At 43.2% G+C, this 20,111-nt stretch overlaps 1 long non-coding RNA gene across 4 annotated transcripts in view; it reads right to left on the bottom strand.

Annotated features, from left to right (window-relative positions):
- Window positions 1-20,111, bottom strand: part of LOC125616268 — a 221,012-nt gene that overhangs the window by 193,540 nt on the left and 7,361 nt on the right. The gene's annotated exons all lie outside the window — the stretch shown is intronic.

The raw sequence follows: 20,111 nt of genomic DNA, 5'->3' as shown, positions 1-20,111 counted from the left end.
AGCCCTAGTTGCATATTTTGCTGGATTTATCAGGGAAAAAGATACTTCATTTTTTTTTTTTTTCTGGACTGATGGACACAATATCAAGGTGAGCTTTGCAGAGCTGCTATCCATCTTTACCTAGACAGGAAATAAGTCTATCAGAAAACAAGGTCACACAGGGTAAAAATAACCCCTAAATGGAGAGACAGCTCTCTAATGGGATCATAAGGTATCTGGATACATCTGAACCTGAAGCAGGATGCCCTGCATTTTTTTAAAATTAGGTAAGCAACATATTTACCTATTTTTACTTCAACTAGTTTGAGTTGAACCTCTGTCACTAAAAACTAGAAAACACAAACTTTTGGATTATGCAAATTCTTCCGGCAATTATGGATTCATCTCAAAGGTCACTACTTTCCTGAAGCTTCTTTAGCCTCAACAAAGGGATGACTTTTTTTACTTCAAAATATTCTAGGACTCAAAGTCTTTTAGTACTCTGAGTATTTCTCATGATGTTCTTGTCATCTACTGTGGGTTAAAATTATATATCAATGTCATGAGACTCTAAGCACCTTGAGGACAAGGACTGGGTCTCTTACTTCTATTTCAGCACAGTCTTGCACACAGCAAATGCTACTACCCGTCTGTAAATTTCATGGGATCAAATTTACTTTGCAGGTAAACATGTTTCTTTAAAAAATCCTTTTGCTCACCCAAGGATAATGTCCACACCTACCTTACCCAGAAGTCAGAAGGCACTGAGTCAGGAGAGGTAAAAAAGGCATGATTGTGGAGAGAACAAGCTAAGGTATGTTTATTTCTACATCTTCAACAATGATGATGTAGAAATAAACATAAATAAACACGATGACTATGATTTATAATGTGTGTAAAAATCCTATCATACAGTCAGCAAGGTAGAGGCTTGAAAATTAGGTGCCTTGTGAAGTTTGGTGAAAGAAGAAACATATTTGGTTTTTGTCTCTGGTTTCTGGCAAAGAGCACCTAAAATTTCCTGAATGATAAGGAGGTTTCCTTTGCTTTTTTTGGTAATTTTTTTTAGTTGTAGATGTTTGTAATACCTTTATTTTATCTATTTATTTTTATGTGGTCTGAGGGTTGAACCCAGTGCTTCACACAAGCGCAATACCACTGAGCCACACCCCCAGCCCCATCTTTTGCTATTTAAAAGTAAAGTCTACAGACTCATGAGACCCTCAAAGTCCTGGGGTTTCCAATCCTCTCATGGCCTGATTGTTGTATTAGATTTAATTGTTCTGTTTAATCAAAAGAACCTTAAATGATTTGCCAACACCAGGAATGATGATGAGCATGACAAAGAGGTATGCAATCATCAAAATGATAAGTTGTACAAATACAAAAGTATGACTAAGATATAATTTTAGGAGAAATTACAAGAAAAGAAAATAGTATTTCTCCATATCAATATTAGTGAGTAAAAGTAACAAATACATCAAAGGATGTTGCCAGTAAAGTTGCAATATACAAAATGGGAGAAAATATTTGGAGAATATATAAAGAACATCTACAAATCAATAATAAAAAGTCAACTCCATAAAAAAATGAGAAAATAATTTGAGTAGATATTTATTCAAAATACACATACAAATGGTCAGCAAGCACAGGGAAAGATGCTCAACATCATTTGACATGTAAGAAAAGAACATCAAAAGCACAATGAGGCACCAATTCATACCACTTGGATTGCTGTTTAAAAATTTTTTTTTGAAAATAGCCTGTGTTGGAGAAGATGAGGAGAAATTAAACACTCTGAATATTTCTGGTAGGAATCTAAAATGTTTCAGCCAATGTGGAAAACAGTTTGGCAGCTCCTTTAAAAGTTAAACTTAGAATTACCACATCATCCAATAATTTCACTCATAGGCATATTGAGAATTGGAATCAGGGACTCAGAACAGAGATGTGTACCTGAATGTTCAGAGCAACACTGTCCACAGTATCTGAAATGTGGAAACAGCCCGAATATCTGTCTTAGATAAAAGCATAAATAAATTGTGGCTTATACACATAATGGAATACTATACAGCCACAAAAAGGAATGAAGTACTGATACACGTTACCATATAAATGAATCTTAAGAACATTATGATACATGAAATGAACTAGACATAAAAGGTCACATACTACATGATTCCATTTCTATGAAATATCTCAAATAAGTCCAGAGAGACAAAATGCAGGTTGATGGTTGCTAGGAGCTAGGGAAGGAAGGAAATGGAACCAACTGCTTAATGTGTCCATTTTTTAAAAAATTGGTGTAGGGTGGAGGATGATGAAAATATTTTAGAACTAAAAAAAGACGGTAATTGCACATTTACTATTTTAAATACTAGTTAATTGCTTCCTTTAAAATGGTTAATATTATATGAATCTTGTATTAATTAAAAATAACAAAGAAGAAAAGATAAAATTGTTGGGATGATTTCATTAGAGCAAGATTAATTTTTAAAAAAATTTATGAGATGGGACCTTGCTATGTTGCTCAGGCTGACCTCAAACTCCTGGGCTCCAGTGATCTTCCTGTCTCCACCTCCTGAGTAGCTGGGACGACAGACAGTGTCTGGCTCTAGAAGCAGTCTTTTTAAAAAGTATTTTTAGTTGTAGATAAACACAATGCCTTTACTTTATGTATTTATTTTTATGTGGTGCTGAGAATCGAACCCAGTGCCTTACACATGCTAGGCAAGTGCTCCACCACTGAGCCACAAGTTTTTAAAAGTACTGAATCACCATTTCAACTATGCACTCTTATCTATGTGTATATGTCTATATATTCCTTTTGAATTGGAATAAATGTTTATTGGTTCCTTAAAAAATTAAAACTTTGCTGGGCACAGTGGCTCACGCCCGTAATCCCAGCGGCTCAGGAGGCTGAGGCAGGAGGATCACAAGTTCAACGCCAGCCTCAGTAACTTAACGAGGCCCTAAGCAACTCAGCGAGACCTTGCTTCAAAATGAAATATAAAAAGGGCTGGGGGTGGGGCTCAGTGGTTAAGCGCCCTGGATTCCCCCCCAAATTAAAAAATTTTCAGTTGAGAGAAAATTCAGGATGCTGTACAACTGGAGAAGGTGCTCTTGCTGATGTTCCCTTGATGGCGTCAATCAGATTCAAAGCAACTGGCCCTGGCCCTTGTCCTCCTCAGCACCTTCAGCCCTGTCCTCTCAGTCACCTCCACATAATATAGTGCCACATGTCCATGTTGGTCATCTTCGCATCACTGGGGCCCACAGACACACCAGCTTAGAGGGGGGAGGTTCATTCTGACGCCCTGTTGGAGAGGATCCAGTCCACAAATGGCTGACTCCAAGGCAGTACAATATGACGCAAGGTCATGGGAGAGGGATGCTAGCTGCTCAGTTTGTGGCAGCCAGGAAGCCAGAGAGAGAAGGAAGCAGGCTCTAGGGACAAGAGAAACACCCCCAGGGACTGACCTCCTCACCTCACCCCCACCATAGCCTACTCGGCTCTCCAGGCACTGACCCACTAATGTGGTGGCACCTCAAGATCCAGTCATCACCTAAAAGCCCACCTCTGGACACTGCGGTCCTGGGGCCAGGACCTCAACAGGAGCTTTCGGGGACATTCCAGATCCAAACCCTCACAGTGTCACACTTGTACCTCCCAGACCACATTTCTAATATGTTGGCGTGACTTACAGTGAGGAATGTTTGCCTTTAAAAAATATTCACATCATTTAATTTATCGTACATTTCAGTACGAAATATGAGTATCATTGTTTCTTTTGAAAATTCACATAAGAATGAAAGTAGAAAATTTTAAAAATCCCCATCATTCTGTCACCTGGAATATACATGTTAAATACTGGCTTTGTACACACATGTGGGTACACCCACAGGTATGCACAGTCATGGATACATTAGTGGTAACAAATACTCTTGCTATATATTTTTTTTTCTTAATGATGTTATGAGTAATTTTCTCTGTCACTAAATATTTCAAAATAGCATTTATTTTTTTAACCCAGGGGCGCTTAACCACTGAGCCTCATCCCCAGCCCTTTTTTATATTTTATTTAGAGACAGGGTCTCACTGAGTTGCTTAAGGCCTTGCTAAATTGCTGAGGCTGGCTTTGAACTCACGATCCTCTTGTCTCAGCCTCCCGAGCTGCTGGGATTACAGGCCTGTGCCACTGCACCTGGGTTAAAATATCATTTTTGATCAAACAATACATAATGTGACTTAAATAATAACTGAAGTAGAGAGTGCCCAGAGGAAGATCTCCTGCCCATGTATATATTCCACCATCCCCTCTGTGCATGACCAATGTTCAGGGCTCCTCATGAATCCTTCCAGAAACCTGTGCATTCATAAGTATTAGTCTAAATGCATTATTCCTGTATAATATCTTGTTATTTTCCACCTACTGAACAGTTTGAACATAGCTTCTTTATTCTTTTTACTGCTGTGTACATCTGTATTGTTGAGTGTTATACCCTTACTCAGTGGCCTCCGGATGAATATTTAAGCTGCCTTTAACCTTTAGCTGTCACAGACAATGGAGCTGTGGATGATCTTGTAAATATACCACTTTACCTACCAACAGGAGAGTGTCTGTGTGTGTGTGTGTGAAGTTAAATTACTAAGTCACTACGTTTAAGGATCATAAAATAATATTTTAATATTATCAAAAAAGAAGTGAGAGAGCAAGGAGAGACAATGAAACATTAGAAAGCTGGTCGGTCTGGTCAGTGGTAGGACATGTCCCATATCTGCCAGGTTGCACATGTCTGGACTCCCTGGGGGACTGTCCCATTCTCCCTGGTCTGCTTAGGTGTTTAGAAATATCCACTGACCCAGGGTGAGAAGATGGGAGCTGGAAACCTGGTGGCAGAGCGGCCTCCACCCCAGAGCAGTTGGGGCAGCCCCAGGGCCTGAGGGCGGTAAGGAGAGTCGGGCCTGCCCAGGGACAGCTGGGCCTTAAGCCCCGAGGTGACGCCACAGCTTTCCCTTCACAGTACAAGACGGGGACCTGTGTAGGGGTGGAAACTGATTTTCCAGAGGGGAGACCATCTCCAACACCAGGGATCTGCACCCCAAAGCCTCCATGGGGGTCTTCATTTACCATCCCGCCTGGTCCTGTCCTGGGGAAGCTGACCTGGGGTACTTGAGGAAGCCCTTTTCAGAAGCAGGTCCCCAGTTAGTGCCCAAGTCAGAGTTGTGCACCGAGATGACTTTGGTCAATGTGAACACGTCCTCGGGGGCACCCTCAGACCAACCAGTGGGACGGGGCAGACCCCAGAAGCCCATTGTGGCCCTCCATCGATACCGCTGAGAGTGACCATTTGCTGTCACTGACATTCCATCTTGGGGGGGCCTGGGCTGTACCTCTGTGTCTGCTCTCTCTCCACGTCAGGTAGAACCTTGCTGCGGCCTCATTTTCTTTCTACTGTCATGTGTAGCTAATAAGAACAAATTTTTTTAAAAACGCCTCTCAGTACTATTGCATTGGGCATTAAGTTCCTAAGGTGCTATTTCAGGGACACCCGTAACCTACATCATGCCAACACTTAAAGCACGTTGGGCCCCTTAACTCCGAGGGAGCTCTTGAAGACTGCAAGGTCTTATTTCTGTCTTTATTACAAGAACCCAACATGGAGCCCGTCACCTAACAACTGCTCCCATGACACAAGTGTCCTGGGCCTGATCTTTCTTTCCTCTCTTCATTCCTTTTTTTTTTTTTTTTTTTTTTTTGGTACCCGGGATTGAACACAGGGGCACTCAACCACTGAGCCACACCCCCAGCCCTATTTTGTAGTGAGACAGGGTCTCACTGAGTTGCTTAGGGCCTCGCTAAGTTGCTGAGGCTGGCTTTGAACTCGCGATCCTCCTGCCTCAGCCTCCAGCCGCTAGGATGACAGGTGTGCGCCCTGGCACCAGTTTCTTCTCTTCACTTCTCAACCACATGGATGGTCCTCCCCTGCCTGCCCAGCATTTGAAAGGCTCAGTCCATCCTTAGGCCTTTGTTCTGGGCCTTCTCTTATTTCTCTGGAGTCCTTGCCCTGGTCAGAAGCCCTCTTCCCTAGCTGCACATTAGAATCACTTGGGGAGGTGATTTGAAACCTCTAGTGCCCAGGCCCCCTCTGCAGAGATTCTGACTCTCTGGGTCTGTTCTGAAGGAGCTTCCTGGTAATGATACCCCCCTCCAGCCTCCCCAGGCTGTCTGTTACAGGGCTAGAACAGAGAAGTATTGCCCAAGACCAGGATCTCCAACTGGGGCCCCCAACTGGCGGGCATCTGCCTCCTCTGCAAAGTGTTAGACATGCAAATGCCTGGGCCCCACACAATTGTTCCAAGTGCAAATTCTCAGCCCTCAGAATCAGAAACTGGGGGTGGGGCCCTGCAGGCCATTCTGAGGCCTGCTGAGTAAAGTGTAGGAAGCTCTGCCCTGGGGACTCCTGCTCTCCCAGGAACTGGGAGCACACAGAAGACCACCTTCTCCTGCCGTCCAGCCTGGCCTCTTCCGGGAACACCAGCTGCCTTTCTGGCTGACCTTCCTCCACAGGGTCTCCCCAGCATCTCCAATGTCCCCAACACATTTTCCCCTCACCAAACTATTTTTCCCAATCACAGTGATTGGCACCAATCTCCTCTGAGTTGCTAGAGGTAAAAACTTGGGAGTTTGTGATCTAACACCTGGGAGGTGACCTCACACCAAGGAGGTGCAGAAAGGTAAAGAAGCCTCCCACCCTTTCCCCTTTTCTGGGGAAGACATTGGAACTCCACTCCTCATGAACTGTGTGTCCCCGACAAAGTCCCGATGTGGAAGTCTAACCTCCAGTGTGACTATATTTGGAGACTGGGCCTTTCAAAGGGGATTAGCAGTGAGTGAGATAAGAGATGGACTCTAATCCAGGGTGACTGTTGGAAAGGCCTGTGAGATCACACTGAGGTGCCTGTTACAGGCCACACAGAGGGGACTCTCAGGACACCAACCTGTCCACACCCTGATCTTGCACTTCCAACCTCCAGAACTAGGAGAAATACATCTCTCTTGTCTACAGCAGATATTTTTTCTAGGGGGGTGGGGATGCTAGGCTATTCTGTTTTGGTAGCCTGTGGACATTTTTAGGTGTCACCTGGACTGGGCCATAGGGTGTCCAGACGTTTACTGCGACATTATTGTGAGTATTTCTGTGAGGGTATATCTGGATGAGATTAATACTTAAATCATTAGACTAAGTAAATCAGATTTCCCTCCCCCCGTGCCAGGACCTCCTCCAGTCAGAGCCCCTTCTGGAGTGGGTGCGTTCTTCCTGCCTGCACACTGGGATGCTGGTGCTTGTACTTCCTACTGGAAGTGAATCAGTGGTTCCCCCTGGGTCTCAAGCCTGCTGGACTTAGATGGGACCCACACCGTGGCTCTCTGGTTCTCAGACTCTGGACTCACACTGCAACTGTCACACGTGCTTGCCTGAGCCTCCAGCTCAGCCCAAGACCTCCCCTCTTCCCAGTTGTTCATCTTCCTCACGGGGTGACTGCTGTATTTAGCTTCTTACATAATCTTTCAGAGTTTCTTTAGAATATAGAAGCAAAATGAGGGAATGTACAGGTATTTTTTCCACACACACCCCCCCCACACACACACAGACATTCCTTTCACAGAGGAACTACATTTCCTTGTCTGGGTGTTTCCTGATTCATTCGCTCAGGCCCTCCCAGTTTATATTTTTTGTGATGCTTGCCATTAGAAATGATAGTGCTATGGGGAATTTTGTATATGTCATTTTCTACATAAGCAAACACAACAGGTATGTAAAATGTAAAACGCGGGGGGGGGGGGCGGGGATGACGTCACAACTTTGATAGATCTTATCAGATTTCCTTTAGATACGCAACAGCCACATATAAGAGTTCCCTGGAGCCTTAGTAATGGACTGTGTTCCTCAAACTTTTAGATTGTCTGTCTGGTAATTGAAAAGTTTGGATTGGTACAATCTTAAGTTGAATTTTTCTTTTTAGGAGTAAAATGAAGTATCTTTCCACAAGTCTTGGCCATTTTTATTTTCTTTCTTGCGAGATATCAATGGTAAGTTTTTTCTTATAGGTGGAAGGAAGGATCTCTCCTGTTATGACCTGAAAATATTTTTTCTGAGTTCCTCATTCAGTTCTGATGTAAGTATGATGTGCTGTGATTTGTAGGTGTCCCCCCAAAAATGCATGTGTTGGAAACTTAATCAGCAATAACCGTGCTGAGAGATGGAGTCTCAGGAGAGGTGACCCGGCCAGGAGGGGAGAGCGTGTCGACTTGACACCAGTACTGCAGGTGGATGGGGGTACTCGTACCCCTTTCTTCTCTGCCCTTCTGCCATGCCATGCCCTCGCCATGTTGTGACGCAGGAAGAAGGCCTTCACTAGACACAGCTCCCTGGTGCTGGCCCTCCAGAACTGCCAGCCACGGCCTTCCTGGGGTTGCAGATGACCTTCTCTGGCATTCTGAGTAGTAGCACAAAGTGAACTAAGACACGCTGTCTCTTGTTGTGTGCAATTTGTTTTTATTTGCTTTATCACTAGGTTAAGTGTTTCAAGTTTTGGGTTTTTTTAATGGCTTGTGGGTTCTGAGTCATGCTCAGAGGCCTTCCTTATGCCACAATACAGAGCTGTTACTCCTGCTGTCTCCTCTAGACAAGTTTGGTTTAGTTTTTTACATTCAATTCTTGATCATCTGATATGGACAACACACGGGTTAAGAGCCTGACATACAGAGTCCACTTTATCTGTGTGTGTGTATGTTTGTTTGTTTTTGTTGTTGTTGTTGTTGTTTGTTTGTTTTCTTTTTTTGTACCAGTGATTGAACCCAGGGGTGCTTAACCATGCAGCCCCATCCCCAGCCCTTTTTTCTATTTTATTTAGAGACAAGGCCTCACTGAGTTGCCGAGTTGCGTTTTCACGGGTGACTATCAAGTTCCTCTCGGCACCCAGAACTGAGTGGTCTGTGCTCCTAGTCTAACTGAGAAACCATCTCTATCAGAACTAAGTCCTCATGTGAGATCTCTTTCTGGATTTTAATATTCTCTTCCGTTGGCCTGTCCATTTACAACCCAGTATGGCCCAAATTCATTATGAAGGATTTCTGTTCTGTTTTATTATCTGGCATTCTTTCTAGATTCTCTTCATTGTCTACATCTTTTGGCTTTTGTCAAATAAAACTTTAATTTGTCCCAAACAAAAGAAAAATAAACAGGAAAAACTGTATGGAGAATCTAATCATTTTATAGACATCTTAGGGAGAGGGGCACCTTTGCAATAGTCTTACTCACATCTCCTGAGAGGTCTTGAATGTTTTGAAATGTTCTTCATATAGGGCATGTGCATTCCTGTTCCTTTGTTTCTTCCTTTTTGGTCTTGGTGATTGAACCCATTATGATTGATGCATTATCACTGAGCCGCATCCCCAGCCTTTTTTATATTTTCTTTAGAGATAGGGTCTCACTAAGTTGCTTAGGGCCTCACTGAGTTAATTGAGGCTGGCTTTGAACTCGCGATCCTCCTGCCTCAGCCTCCCGAGCTGCTGGGATGACAGGCGTGGGCCACTGAGCCAGGTGATTTTTCTTGCCATTCTCTATGGGGTTTTGTTCTTTCATATTCTCTGGATAGTTGCTATTTATATATTTGAAAGAGCAATTTCTGCATAGTGATTTTAGGACTCCTTGGTGTATGTCCCCATTACTTGCCATGACATCCTTCACCATGTCCTGTTGATTCTACCTTGAATAGACACTTGCATATGCCTGATTCTTGGCAGCACCACTAACACCTATGATGTCACCTTACTTCAAGACACTGATTTCAGCCAAGCCTGGTGGCGCCTGCCTCTAATCCCAACTGCTGGGGAGGTCGAGGCAGGAGAATCACAAGTTCAAAGCCAGTCTCAGCAATTTAGCGAGGCCCTAAGCAACACAGAGAGAACTTATCACTAAACAAAAATATAAAAAAGTGGGGCCTGAGGATGAGGCTCAGTGGTTAAGCACCCTTATACCAAACAAAAAAAGAAAAAAAAAACACAGAGATTTCTCATCCAGACAATTGCAGTATTCCATTAACTCCATTCTCCATACAGCAGCCAGAAAGATCTTTTTAAACACAAAAAGAACACTGTCTTAGACACTTGTGTGTAGCTATAACCAAGTACCTGAGGCTGGGTGATCAGTAAAGAAAAGAGTTCTTTACTTCGAAGTTCTGGAAGCCCCAAGAGTATAGCAGCCTCATGTGTTCAGCTTCTGGTGAGAGCCACATGCAGCATCAAACATGGCCAAAAGCGAAAGAGATCACATGGCAAGAACAAGAGGTACAGAAAACCAAGGAGCCCCACGGGGTTTATAAAAACCTGCTCTTAGAAACTACCCGACTCTCATGGGAACTACCCCAATCCCTCATGAGGGCAGCTCTCACGTGATCCACCTGCACCTCCCAACAATACAGCAGAGACCAAGCCTCAACAGGTCTTAGCAGGGACAAATCCCATCTGAGCCACAGAAAGCATTTTTCTATTCCCTTATCTAAAATACTTCTGAGGCTTCTCCTTGGATTAGAAGGAAATGCAAACTCCTTCCCATGAAGTTGAAGACTCGTTCTGTTCTCAACTATCTCTTCTCATTTCTGGAATTGGAGTGACCAAGGCTTCTTTGGATTCTCAAACATACTACCTTCTTTTTCTTGACTCCCTTTTAATCTCTTTCACAATACTCAGTAGGATCATTCTACACCTATTTATGACTTACTTATTTTGTGTACCTCTTCCCCACTTCTTCCCCACTCTGCTACTTGCAAAGTACATAGTAGGTGTTCAATAAACATATTTAGTGAATGAATCCACAAATATCTTTCCTGTTTATACAGTCAGAGCTTGGAAAGCTTAAATACATACATATGTGTGTGTGTGTGTGTGTGTATTTTTCCTGTTACTTAGCTTTATTCCCCATTCATGCTTTAAATCCCTGATTACCATCTGTCAAACGCTTATATTTCTAAGTCACTAGCTTCCCCCAGAAGCCTCATGGCCATCATAAATCTCTTCTCAGCATTTGTTCCCATGTACACAAAATATATAAGGTTATTTTCAAATAATGAAGTGCATATTGAATGTTACAGAAAAAGGTAAGGTTATACATATTTATGAGAACATTTTTCCCTAAGGGAATGATACCACTCTATATTTTCTTTATATATTATCTCTTTATTTAAAGAGAAAAACATTATTTTTCTCATTAAAAATTAATTTATTCTTGGTGTAACAATAAACAGTATGGAAATGAGGAAGTCAAAATATAAAAAGAAAAGATCTCCATAATTCCCAGTCCCAGAGAGGACCAGGGGTCACAGTTGAATGTATATCCATCTTTTTAGACTTTTTAAAATGCACATCATATTCGAGCACAGGCTGACAATTCATCATTGTTGTTTTACTTCAATTTTACTACTGTTGGACCCAATTAGAGGAATAGCTCTGTGACTTGGATTCTGAACAATACATCTTGGATGTGTTTATGTGCTAAACATATAGCCTTACCCGATTTCTTTCTTTCTTTTCCTTCCTTCCTTCCTTCCTTCCCTTCCTTTCTCTCTCTCTCTCTCTCTCTATCTATCTCTATCTCTTACTGGAGATTAAACTCAAGGGGGCTCAACCACTGAGTCACACCCCCTGCCCTTTTTATATTTTATTTAGAGACAGGTTCTCACTGAGTTGCTTAGGACCTCACCAAGTTGCTGAGGCTGGCTTTGAACTCATGATCCTCCTGCCTCAGCCTCCCGAGCTGTTAGGATTACAGTCATGCACCACCACACCTGGCTTCCTGACCCTGTTTCAACATTTGCCTAGTATTTCATTCATCTACTCTCCCTTGAAAGTCCCCTTCCCTCTTTACCATGTTAGTGCCGGGGGAGGAGAGGGTCATGAATTTGTCACGTTTCTGTTTTTAAGGACTGTGCTGCTCTTGGACACAAGGCTGAAAGTCTGGATCAGGGAAGGAGCCACTTCTCTGCTTCAACTTCCATATTGGTGGAGGAGGTATCAGAGCAAATAGAGAGTTCCTAAGAACCAGGTTCATGTTCAGAATCAATGAGCTAAGTGAATTTGTGTCACCTCCTGTCGTTGGAATTCAGACCCTCTACTGCCATGCTGAAGGTATCTAAAAGGAAGTCATACCAGTAAGTTCTTATTTTTTCCTAACTTCCTGTTGTACAGAGCCCAGGTAGCTGAAATTTATTCCCGTTACACTGCCATGAATGCCATCAATATGGACTGTCAGACCTGTTTTGAGTGGGGAATGAAAATCACTGCAAAACTGATTATTTGTCCAACATCTGATAGGGACTGGAGAAGGCACTAATTGCTAGGCTTACGTTTCAGGAAGCAACTTATTTTGTGGTATTGGTGCCAGTTAATACAAAGGCCATGCTTGGTGACTACACCATTTCCAACTAGCATTAATCTGATGTCACATAATCTCATTACCAGGTCAGGTTGGTACATGGGACACACTTCCATGTTTGCACATTTTATATACATTAGTTTGGAAAATGAAACTATTCTTCCCTGCCTTCAGCCCCTTCCCATAGTTTCTAGTAGAGTAGCTAAAATGATTTGAAAAGTCTTTGAAAAGCTTCTTTGTCGAGGGCCCTTCAAATTAGCTCATCCTAAAGAATTCAAAGCCTGTGCCATTTTTACAAGTGTTTATATAGCAAGGACCACATCCAAACAATACAGGGCCCTGGGCTGATCTGGAGACCAGGGAAGGAGGTTCCCAAGAACTGGTACAGCAATGAAGCCACTGGAGTATGAGGCTCCCAGGGCCAGTCTCACAGGTGAGTGCTCTGCCTTTCCAGAAAGACCTTCCCCTCCTCAGTCCCAGTGGGCCTGAGTCCAGAATCCCACATTAGTGACCGACTCCCTGAACCCCATCCCCGAACCATCCCCTCTGGCCTAGTCCATCCCAGCGTCCCCATATCTGAATTCCACATGTTTTTGGATTTCTACTCTTGGAAACTGCATCCTTAAGCTTCCCAGTTTATTCTGGGTAAAGCCCAATAAAACATAAATGAGTACAGGCCCTGGAACCTTCCATTCAGCACCTAGCAGTGCAACTTGGACCAAGTGACATATCTCCTTTGTACCCTGACTTCCTCCAGTGAAAAGGTGGTCTAGTTTGTCTAAAACTAACAAGTAAAAGGAGGAAGAAAAGGGGTCTAACAGCATTCTCTGTCTCCTTGGTTTGGCAGGAGGATTAAATACAATATTATCCATCGTTCCTGGAAATACCCATTATAATCAATATTATTAGAGCAGAAAACCTATCTGGCATCAACGGGGCAGAGGTGTTTGATTTTTTTTTTTTTTTTGAATGACTTTTTTGAATGAAATGTGCTTACCCTAAAAAAGCCACTTTTTTTTATGTACAAAGGGAAATGATGTTATAACTATTTAAAAAGATTCCACTGGGAACAAAAACCTACTTGAAAATTACTAAATTGGACTTATATGAATTGCTCATTTAAGCAGATGGTAAGAAAGAGAGAATAAATCTGTTTTCAATTTTTTTTTTAATCTTTAAGAAGATGAAGGGGCCAATAGCAAATAGAAGTGTGGAAAGCATTTTGCAATCAAGGACACACAGGCCCTGGAGGAAGGAAGAGACCACCCTTCCTAACTAGCAGGTAGTGAGGCTGCTGACTTCAACCACAGAGATCACTTCCTCCACACCAGGCTCCAAGCCAACGCTGTCACCACTTTAGTCATTTTCCCAGCATCTGGGAGGCCAGGAACCATTATGACTCCCCTTCTAGGACACACAAAGGATGTGGAACCTGCCCAGGAAGAGGTCTCCTGCCCGCTGTACTGAGCAGGTGAGGATGCTCCCACGGTCCTGGTCACCGTGGTCCTCAAGCAGCCCCTAGAGAAAGCCGAGCTCTGGAAATGTGTGGTTCCAGGAAAAAAGGAATCCTGGTGATGTTGATTAAAGCAGGACTTGCCTCCCCAAGAGGAATGACACTGTAAGAAACAGAAATGAGGTACGTGGGTGTGAAGAGGGACTTCTCTAAATTGAAAGAAATACTGCCTCTGAAAACTAGAACCAAACTGACGGCAATAGTTACCTCATTTAGAAATATTGGTAAATACCCACCATGTGCCACAGGGACTGTTTTAGTCTTTTTTTTTTTTTTCGGGGGGGGGGGCTGCTGTGATCAAAAGATCTGATAGGAACAACTAGAGAAAGAAAAGTTTATTTTGGTGCTCACAGTTCCAAAGGCCTCAGGTCATAGACACCTGGCTCCATTCCTCAGGGCTCAAGGTGAGGCAGAACATCATGGCCGAAGAGTGTGGCAGAGGAGCTGGGCACGGGTGGTGCACGCCTGTAATCCCAGCGGATGGGGACGCTGAGGCAGGAGGATCTTCAGTTCAAAGCCAGCCTTAGCAACGGTGAGGCCCTAAGCAACTCAGTGAGACCCTGTCTCTAAATAAAATATAAAATAGGGCTGGGGATGGGGCTCTAAGCCTTGCATTGCATCACACATGAGCTTCTATCTAAATTGAAATTATAACAGGTATGTATCAGTTCAGAAGATAAAGTTGGGCTGAGGATGTAGCTCAGTGGTAGAGCGCTTTCCTGGCCTGTGCGAGACCCTGGGTTCAGTGCCTAGTACTGCAAAATAGATAAATAAATATGAAAAAGAAGACAGACTCGTCCATTGCTCTCATGCTTCTTAAAGTCTAACAAATGCCACCAGCTAACCCAACAAGGTGGGAAAAGTCCTGGGCTCGGCGGGCATATTGCATTCTGATATGGTGAGACTTACCAGAGTCCATGAGAGCCTATTGCTCGTAAATAGCTGGGTTAACTGAACTGTTGGAAAATCACGACACTGCACTTGGACACACTGTGTTTCCATCTAATTTGGCTTTAGTGTGAGCATGGTCTGGATTTGAGCCAGAAGTCCGGGATTTCCAAGTTCTGTTGGTGGTTCTAATGTTGAACCCCAGGTCTGAAGATCTCATTTCACGGGATGTAGAGAAGATGGCATAAGGATTTGAGGCTCTAAGGATAAAGTCTCAAATTAAACATTTGTGGGATTCCCATATGGGCTCTGAAGCCTGAGCAATAGAATTGAGGATAGTGTTCTGGAATAGCAAGAAATAAGGCTTAACACGGAGCATCCCTTCCAGATCTGCCCTGAGCTGGTCACGAACAACTGGAGCAACAATGTTCTGAGCATGCTCCAGAGAAGCTCTTAAGAACTTGGGATTTAGCACTGGAAGAAAGAGGAACGTTCTCACAGATCATATTTACCAGGCCAGGTGCAAGGGCTGAGCCACCAAGAACAATTAGGTAAAAGGCTCTGTGTTCCTTAGGCTGCTCCAAGATGGAGATCACACACTTTGGGGGTGAACCAATCCCTGTACAGACCCCAACTCTTTACATTCTGGCTCTGTGGTGTTTGGCAAGTCATTTAACTTTGCTAAGTCTTATTTTCATCATAAGTAAAATGAGAGCAAGTGGCAGGATTGCTCAGAGAACCCAATGATTAGCACATAGTAGGAATTCAAAAAAGAGAATCTAATATTATTGTCACCATTTCTCAACATTATGCTGCACTGGAAGTTAGTAGTAGGAAGACTGTTAAAAAAAGTATAGCTGGGCGCAGCCGCGCCTGCCTGTAACCCTAGCAGCTGGGGGGCGGGGGCTGAGGCAGGAGGATCGCGAGTTCAAAGCCAGCCTCAGCAACTTAGTGAGGCCCTAAGCAACCCAGGGAGACCCTGTCTCTAAATAAAATACAAAATACGGCTGGGGCTCAGTGATTGAGTGCCCTGAGTTCAATCCCTGGTACCAAAACTGGTTTCCAAAAAAAAAAAAAAAATGTACACTAAGGTCATTTGCCCACATGGCCAGCAAACAAGACACCGTTTCTCCCTACTCCCATCCTGTGAATAAACTAGATCAGAGAGGGTGATACCCAAGGTCACAGAGCTCAGCCACCCTCAGTTCCTCTGAGGGACTTCACTCTCCACAGTCCGGTGCTCTATCTTTTCCCTGAAGTCACCTGTTGCTGACCGCTCAGGAAGCCATTCACTGGCCCCCTCTGCTCTATCATTTGGGTGTGGCTTTCCCTTTCTGTGGAAATAGATGGCTTTGCTTCAGGCCCCTTCCTGCTGCTTCAGTGGTATTCAGCCAACAGGGTCATTTGTGATGCCATCTCTTTCATTTCCATCCCCCAGATTATCTTGGGCTAGTGACTGATGTTGATTATCACTCCTCTGGGGCCCAGTTTTCAAGAAGAATCAGCCAAAGACGACTTCCACTTTAACCTACAAAAACATTCAATTCCAATAAAGCCCCAGGAGAGGGGAAAAAATGGGTTAAAAACTCTTTGTTAATTCCAAGTAACCACAAAGTTCCGCATCTTTGAGAACAAACTTTTGTGAGGGGTCATTTATTTTCAAAATCCACTTTCCCACCCGGCTTGATGGTGCATGCCTGTAATTCCAGCAGCTTGGGAGGCTGAGGCAAGAGGATCATGAGTTCAAAGCCAGCTTCCGCAATTTAGTGAGGCCCTAAGCAACTCAGTGAGACCTTGTCTCTAAATAAAATACAAAATAGGGCTGGGGATGTGGCTCGTGGTTAAGTGCCCCTGGGTTCAATCCCCAATACCAAAAGAAAAAGAATAATCTACTTTCCCTTCCTGGACTCTATTATTCTGTGTAGTTCTTTATAGAACCAGACTCCAAACTGATTTTAAAAATATACATAATAAAGAAGCCATTTTAGCACAGTCGAACCAAAATTGAGAGACCACATTTGGTCAATATTTGTTGAGCATCAACTGTGTCAGACCTCTCCTAGGTGCTGAAGGAAAAAAAACCATGGAACACCAGTGAAAATCCGAGATGATTCTCATCAAGTCCTCACCATTAGACAAACATGTCTAAGTGTCAAAGAAAAATCATACATAGAAGAGAAAATCGAGGCAATCCTCTGGACAATTTTTGCTACCCTCTCCCCTACCAGTCCCCCCTAAAATCTAGCAAACTCTGATTAATAATTTATTCATTTTTTAAGAATTATGAAATGGGATCATATCACTGAAACAGAATTTAAATCCTCACTATCACTAGGCAGGGATTCTGGTCAAATTACTTCACTTTTTTGGGACGTCATTATTGTCATGTCACCTGTGAAACGAAATTTGACTGACATTGCTTGACTTGTACAGCGGCTGTAAAAACTAAGCAGTGTTTATTAGCACATGGGCTGGTACTCGATAAGGACTCAATAAAAGATTACTACTTAGACAAAAGGTTTTGATCTGAATTAGCTCAAGTATCTTCATCATTCCAAACATCTCTTCCTAAGATTCTCTAAGACTCCAAAGTCCAAGCATGGTGGCACATGCCTGTTATCCCAGTGGCTCAGGAGGCTGAGGATCTTGAGTTCAAAGCCAGTCTCAGCAACTTAGGGAGGAGCTAAACAACTCAGCAAGACCTTGTCTCTAAATAAAATATAAAAAAGGGCTGAGGATGGGGTTCAGTGGGTGAACCCCATCAGTGGTTCAGCTCATAGATTGATATTTTTCTGTTCCATGCTGAACTCTTAGCAAGTGCTCTGGGGTTCAATCCCTTGTACTAAAACAAAACTCCTTTATAGCACAGATGCAGAGGTGCAATAATCCACCGAGGAAAGGAGGACGTGAAATGCAGAAGTCCAGGGTCTCCATCACCTCGGGTGGTCTCAGGAGATACTTGATATCTCCTCCCCCTTCAGCTTTTGTGGATAAGACTGTGTTGTATCAGAAACAATTTTCCCAAACTGTAGACAAAGTTCATTCATAAAGCAAATTTTTAGAAAAGAAGCACAGGAGATGGTTCACACAGAGAAATCCGTTGCTACATGTAAAATTTATACCCTCTTTGGTTCTCTTCATCAGGAGTGGTTTGACTTGAAAGAGAGGGAAATCATCTAATGGAAAAATACTGAAAAGTACTCTATTTCTGAGTAATTTGAGTAAAAGTACTATCATAGCTTTTACTGGAATCAGCTCATAGATTGATTTCTTGATATTTTTCTGTTCCATGCTGAACCCTTAGCAAGTCCCAGGCTCTGAGGAATTTTATCACATAATGAAAGAAAGATGACATATCAGAAGTACACTTCCGTAGATTGTTTTAAACAATCAAGACTGCCAATCCTTTAAATCACCTCTACACTGTTGATGGGGATTGTCAATTAGTACCACCACTCTGGAAATCAGTATGGCGGTTCCTCAAAAGAGCAGGCATGGAACCACCGTAGGACCAGCTATCACTCCCTGGCATTTATCCTAAGGAATTAAAGCCATCATACTACAGTGACACATGGACACCGTGTTTATAACAGCACAATTCACAATAGCCAAACTATGGAATCAGCCTGGGTGTCTGTCCATCAACGGATGAACGGAAGAACGGATGAAGAAAATGCAGTATATATATATATACATATATATACAGTATATATATATACAGTATATATATATACACATATATATACATATATGTGTATATACATATACATACACACACAATCGAGTTTATTCAGTCATAAAGAAAAATGAAATTATGTCATTGGCAGGAAAATGAATGGAACTTAAGACCATCATATTAAGCCAAATAAGCCCAACTGAGAAGGTCAAGGGTCATATGCGAAAGCTAGAGAGGAAAAAGGAAAAGAGAGGTGGGGGCAGGGAACTCATGAAAATCAAAGGGAGATCAGTAGAGGAGAGGGACCAGGGGCTAGGAGGGGTGGACCGTTGGGGGGAGGGCTGGGGAGAGCCCAATTACATTGTTAAACTGGGTGCATTCCTAACAACAAATCTCATCATTATACAACTATAACATACCGATAAGAAATGTGGAAAGGGAAAAAACTGCCATCCTTAAAAATCTCAGATTGTGTGCATGACGGACGGGTACTTTACCAACTTTATGTAGTATATACCCATTATGAAATTCCAGTAATACAGCCACACCGTGGCCACAGTAACGGATTTGGATTAGTAACTTATTTAGGAAATTACAATCTTGCCAAGTCATTTTCCTCTCTACCTGGACAAATGCACATAGGAATATTTCTAGAATTGTGAGTGCTTCTAGCATATTGCTCTTTGGTGCCAAATCTTTGGTATTTTCAGTCCTGAGTGGTAGACTACCAAACAACAGAGAACCCTGGTTCTAGGACACTTGGGCAAACATACACACACACACACACACACACACACACACACACATTATATACACATTTATGTTTTAAATATATATTTAAGTATCATCTATTTATTTATATCATATCTTTTACTGAAATTGCCATTTCCTTTCTCTTGAAATCAGCACATCCTTTCTCCCTGAGAGCTTTTGAACCACCCAGGATTAAACAGTTCTCTTTCTCTTCTCTTCCCTGCTCCTCCCCCCGCCATTCCCACTCTCTCTGGCGTAAGTTCTGACTTTCAAATATGCATCCTCAGTCGCAGGGAGCTGTAGCTGGAAGAGTCTGCTCTGAGCAGCTCCAAGCATCTCTGCCCAAAGCCAACGGAAGTGAATGAGAAATCCCTCTAGCTACTGGTACTTCCCCTAGGGATCCACAACCTCGCACTGCGTCCCTCCCTCTCTCCTCCCCTCTCTAAACCCGGGGTAGTTAGGGGCGCCAAAGTCCCCGCCCCTTTTCGCTGCCCGGAGCCGTTCCTAACCTTTTTTGGGCTGGGGACCCACAGGAACCTACAGACCCTCTCGGGATAAGGGCAGAAGTTGGGAGAAAGCAGTTTCAAAATGTTGCGAAACTTTCCAGGGACCACGGGTTGGAAACAGGGCTCGATTTGCAGGAGTGAGAACCCTGTCTTTAAACTCTTGACTTGGGGCGATTAAATCGAGAGAGTAGCTCAGGTGCCAGATCCCGGCGCGAGTGAGCAGGAGTAGGACGCCAAGGCACCCTGCGCTGGGTTACTTTCACTTACAAGAAACACCAAAAAAAGAGGACTGGTGGAGAGAGACGGGGACAGGAGAGAGAGAGAGAGAGAGAGAGAGAGAGAGAGAGAGAGAGAGAGA

The sequence above is a fragment of the Marmota marmota genome, unplaced genomic scaffold, assembly GCF_001458135.2.
Source record: "Marmota marmota marmota unplaced genomic scaffold, marMar, whole genome shotgun sequence".
Taxonomy (NCBI): domain Eukaryota; kingdom Metazoa; phylum Chordata; class Mammalia; order Rodentia; family Sciuridae; genus Marmota; species Marmota marmota.
The sequence above is the reverse complement of the archived record's forward strand: the minus strand, read 5'-3'. Positions and strand labels throughout refer to the sequence as shown.